The following is a 5,437-nucleotide window of genomic DNA, read 5'->3' as shown; positions in this document are numbered from 1 at the left end:
GAAGCTTCATCATCAGAAGCTGCCTCATCAGAAGCTATTTCACCAGAAGCTGAATATCAACTGGATTTGCAAAGATTCAAGAATTGAAGAATTATCACTGCAAAAGCTGTCTATTGGATTCGAAAACACTACAAAGGATTAGTGGAATTTTGCAACGGTCATTTCAAAGGTGTTTGAAGGCATGTGCTTGCAATTTGGACGAAAGCGTTGACATTTGTACGAATTGTACAACCACGTTCTCCACTACTCTGCTTTGTGTCCACGCTACAAGACAAGAAAACAGCTCCAGAATACGGCTTCGCCTGCATAGATGTTCCTTTGGATAAGGAATGGATTTCAAATTAGTTCTTCATAGGACAACAACCAAATCAGGCAAAAGATCAAAGATGAAAGATCAAGCTTCAGCAACGACTCTTTGGGTGCTGGCAATTTCACAACGTCTCTTTCACACCTCTATATAAAGGAGTGAAGACTTAGAGTTTTGGTAATGCAAGAACGCTGAACGAAAGACTCACAACATTTTTTACAAGTGCCAAACCTCTGCTGAAATTGTTCTGCATTCACTTAGAATTTCTGTGTCTCAAAGTCATATCTTAGAAATTCTTAAGTCCTGATAGATCTCTGGCAAGTGCACCAAATACTATCGAAGTAGTAAAAATATCGATCCCACGAGGACTGTTTTTAATCTCAATAATTCAACTACGTTGTATTTTAGGATGTATAAAGGTTATTTTGATTTGCCACTAGGCAGTAGATTGGTTTGATTGCATAAAAGTAATTGCTAAAAATAAATTGGTTTTCAAGAATAAGAGAGAGATGAGTTTAGGTCTTTCGAATCATCTATGTTCCCCTAATTGTTATGTTGCACCTATTCGTATGAATGATCTTCTAATCCCACGATAGTTAACAAAATAGTCCTAATCAATCCCTTGAGTTAGGACCCTCTTCTTAAACTACAGCCCCTAATCCCTTAGGTGGTCTAATAATCTTTGAAGGTTTAAAGCACGTTAACCTAATATCACTAATAAACGATTATCCATTCCTAGACTAACCATGTTTATTAGAACAATTCAATAGGTCTAAGTAGAAAGCTATGGTCAGTAGTCATTCATTCTCACAAAATCATATTTATATTTGATCAGGATATAAAAAGCATTAAGAACAATTGAATTGAATAAAGACTAGAATATCATTCACAATAAATAGAGTTTCACAACATAATATCTCAATTAGGGTTACAACGAATCATCTCAGACCTAACCTCTAATGGATTTAGCTACTCATAATAGTGTTTACAAATAACATAATCATTAGAGGTAATAAAACATACACAAAGTGGTTGGAAGATGAAGAAATCGTCCTCCTGGTCTTCCTTGCAGTTGCAAAATCGCACTTGGCTCTCTAGAATTCGTAACCCTTGTTTTTGGAATAGACTTAAGCATAAATAGGCACAGAAAATCGCCCAAATCGTGTCACGTTTTAAGTGAATCGTGACACGTTTTTACCTTCTGGAGCAAGAAACTGAATTAGGGCTTCACCAAATCGTGTCACGTTTTACCAATCGTGACACGTTTTCATAATGTCGAACCAAACCTTTCTAAAGCTCTTAAATCGTGTCACGTTTCTGATAAATCGTGACACGTTTTCTTTCTTTGTATTTTCTTCAGTTTTTCTGCTCTTTTGCTGCATAAGTCTCCTTGTGAACTCCAGTTTTGTGCTAAAATACATATAAAATTACGTAATGACAAGATGTCATCAAGTCCATTGAGTCTGTATCTGATTTGTATTGTGAGCACCTCTGATTGTATATCAAGTGTTCAACCTTAAACAATTTTCTGTGTAATTTTGTTTAGTTAGGAAGTCTCTTGCAGTTGTGCTTGAGCAGGAAGTCTCTTGATTGTGTTCTTGAGCAAAGGAAGTCTCTTGCTTGTGTGCTTGAGCATTTGTAATCAGATATTACTCTTAGTGAAATCTCCTTGGAAGTGCAAGGGGGACTGGACTACTTCCGGGTTGTGGAAGGAACCAGTATAATTGCTTTGTGTCGTTCTTCTTCTCTCTCTCTGTTTTATTCCGCTGCATTTAGATTCTGATTATCACTTTAGAAGCCGTCTCACTTAGCTTCTGATCAGTGTGTTCAGTTTTTAGGAGAAACGAAGAATTTTTCAAAACACAATTCAACCCCCCTTCTTGTGTTTTTCTCACCTTCAAAATCTCCCACATATTTTCATGTCAACTAAAAATTCTCTCAATTAACAATTGTAATGTAGAAAAAAGTTTAATAATTTATAGTAGTTGTTAAATATGTAATTATTTAAGTATCCGCCATACCATTTTAGTCAAACTCCGTCATTTCAACTTCGTACTTGATGCTTATTACAACTTTAATTTGTGTTTATATATTATAATTAATTTTAGTGGCCCACCCGAACTTTTTTTTCCTGCCTCTGCCACTGATGGTTTACTTGTAATATTGACACTCTTTAATTAGAAGATAAACTTATCAGGTGGTATATGTGAATATTCATTTGATAAACTTCAGGTGGTATATGTGAATATTCATTTGATAAACTTATTAATGGTACACCTTTGCAATGAAAAAGTTATACTTTGAAGTTTCTATATATAAATAAAATGGTATACGTTGCAGAGAACAAAGTTACAATCCATTTGATCGGTTTATGTTAAATTACAAGTCACAACATTAGGATTTCAAGTAGAGTGATTCAGCCTGGTTTGTGTGAATGGTACCCTTTTGCAAAGAAAAAGGTATGCTTTGATGTGTGATTGATCTTCATCTGTAAATAAATTTTCTTCGTATAAATTATATAAAAAAAATAGCGCAAACAATTTAAATAAAAATACCATAACCACACTGTCCAATGATATTTAAGCCTCAGCAATTCTTCCATAGTCACAAACACAAATAAATAGTGTTTGGTCACACACACATAAAAGTGTCATTTCTTGAAATACTAAATCATTTCATGATCAATTTCTTTTTCATTATTTAAAAAAATCTTATAATGTGTGTGCGCCCAAACACTATGCATTTGTGTTTGTGACTATAATAGAATTTCTCATTTAAGCCAATGCATCAAATCTCCCTTCAAAGACGAATCCCCAGTAGCTTGCATCACCTTTCCTAGGCATATTATCAATCCACCGCCACTCATTTCCCTTTGAACCACCATGATCCCACATTGCCAACTTCCGATCCTCTGCGCTGAGAAAAAAACCCTATCTCCACCACCAAAAACCTTAAACTCGCCGGCATCCTGAAAAAAACTAAACATCTCTGTCGGCATCCTCCCAACTTCTTCCCACTCCATCGTTCCAAGATCAAGCCTCAAAATCAAAATAGTCGAACAAGGCGGATTCAACTTAAAAGTCGACTTCAAACTACCAATAATCAAAATCCTGTTTTCAACACCACGGACTATTTGCGGCCGCTTAAGTATATCAAAAACAATTCCCATCTCAGGGCGCCCTAACCGCGACCATGTCACACGTGACATGGCCGAGGTAACACAACACGAGAAGAGTTTCCATTCGCTCCTCTGACGGGAGCCAATGTTGCAAAGCACGTAAACTGAATCCTCAATGAGGATTGGGCTCCGCGGTTTGGAAGGGAGGTTGGACGAGAACTTTTGCCATCCGCCTCTGCTATCGTTGCTGTCACCGAAGAAATAATAAACGGAGAATTCAGTTAGAACCATGATTCGCTTTACGGAGTCAACTAAAACGAAACCAGGTGGACAAGGAGGATGGATCCGGAATTGGCGTGTTAGTGGATTACAAGCCACGAGGGATGTCGTGGTTAGAGTTTGGGAGATTGTGCTGTTGTTAACACCTTCTGCCCAAAGGTAGACGAGTCCATCGGAGGAAGCTACCGGAAGGAGGGAAGAGAAAGGGAGAAAGTTGAGGGGAAAATGGATCCAATCATTTAGGTCAAGATCGAAGAAACGGAGGGTGGTGGATTTTTTGTGGTGGATGGTGAGGAGGTTGAGTGGTGGAGGAGTGGAGGAGATGAGGTTGAGGAAAGAAGGAGTGGTGAGTAGGTGGTTGAAGAATTTTGAAAGTGATCGGCAGAAAATGATTTGACGAAATGGTAAAGCGGAGAAGATTTTGTGAAGTGTGTCTTGTGGGAGATTGTAGATTAGTGCTTCTTCTTCTTCCATTTTTTTTTATGTTGTGTTGTTGTATTGTGGGATGGTTTTTTATGTATTGTCCTATCGAGTTCTCTTTATTCATTTCAAGATTTGTATAGAAAAAGCTGGCGGAAAGTTCAACCTCAAGAAAAGACATTGGAAATTTCCTTAGTCATTTTCTTTAATATATATTGGTCAAATTGCATTTATCTAATTTCCTTAGTCATACTTGTATGGTCAAAAAAATAAAAAGGAGACTATACTTTGTCATTGGTCGGTTCACATGTTTCTTTATAACACATTCTCCTCATAATAATGATTTGGATAAAGAAAAATCTCATATGGGTCAAGGAAAAGTTGGATTCCACATTTTCCTCGCATCATGCTTGTTTTTCAAAGACGTCTTTTTCGAAGTTGGATTAACAATAGTAACAGATGATGTTTTCAAAAATTTCTAAATTTTTATGGGTGCGATGTTTCTAATGTTTTTAACTTGCCTAAAAAAAACATCTCAAATTTCAAAGGTACACATTAATTGATTTCACAACAGGTACCAAAAGTATTGACTAAAAATATAGTTACTTTCCCACGTGCAATTTGATCTACAAATTTTGTAGTCTATATTCTATCAAGATTTGTCGCCAGCATAAATCCAACTCCAAGAGAAGACATTGGTAATTTCCTTGGTCTTTCTCAATTTAATATCTATTGAGCATGTTGGATTTAACTAATTTGTACTGTTGACTTCAAAATGTGTTGTTTAAGTAGACCATACTTGTCATTGGTAGGTTCACACTTAGATGGATTATCCATATAATATAAATATACACAAGTTGCAAATTTAATTCGCTAAATTGCACTCTTTTCCCTGTAAGTTTCAAAATGTTGCGATTTTGACCCCTTATTAAAAATAATGGCAAAAGTGACACCCCATGTTTAGGGAAATATGCTCTTTTGACCCCTTATCTTCTCAAAAAGTTGCGACTATGGCCCCTATTTTGGGACATGCGGCGTCTTCTCAGCAATTTTGAACGAAATGGGCCAAAATTGCTTTTTTTTTAATGGGGGGCCAAAATCGCAACATTTTAAAACTTATTAATGGACTGAATCGTATTATTGATGGGTTTCCAGTGTTAGCTAACACGATATTTGAAAATGGAATCGATTGTGCCTTTGACATCAAACACAACAAGGCATTCATCTTCTCTGGGAATCAATGTGCCAAAATAAAATACGTGCCACATTCAACAGACTCATGATTACTACCTGGTCCTATTCCGATCGCTGCC

The 5,437-nt window shown here is 36.5% G+C and overlaps 1 pseudogene across 1 annotated transcript; it reads right to left on the bottom strand.

The window, feature by feature from the left end:
- Positions 1 to 2,641: 2,641 nt before the first annotated feature.
- Positions 2,642 to 4,243, bottom strand: LOC146915132 (SKP1-interacting partner 15-like; annotated as a pseudogene). The gene is made up of 2 exons (XR_015014489.1): positions 3,088 to 4,243; positions 2,642 to 2,892 (listed from the first exon to the last, which is right to left on the bottom strand). The product of XR_015014489.1 is annotated as an SKP1-interacting partner 15-like (transcript).
- Positions 4,244 to 5,437: the final 1,194 nt, after the last annotated feature.

The sequence above is a fragment of the Medicago sativa genome, chromosome 6, assembly GCF_051527215.1.
Source record: "Medicago sativa cultivar Bolivia chromosome 6, Bolivia_mono, whole genome shotgun sequence".
NCBI classification, from domain to species: domain Eukaryota; kingdom Viridiplantae; phylum Streptophyta; class Magnoliopsida; order Fabales; family Fabaceae; genus Medicago; species Medicago sativa.
This window is presented reverse-complemented; position numbering and strand designations above follow the sequence as displayed.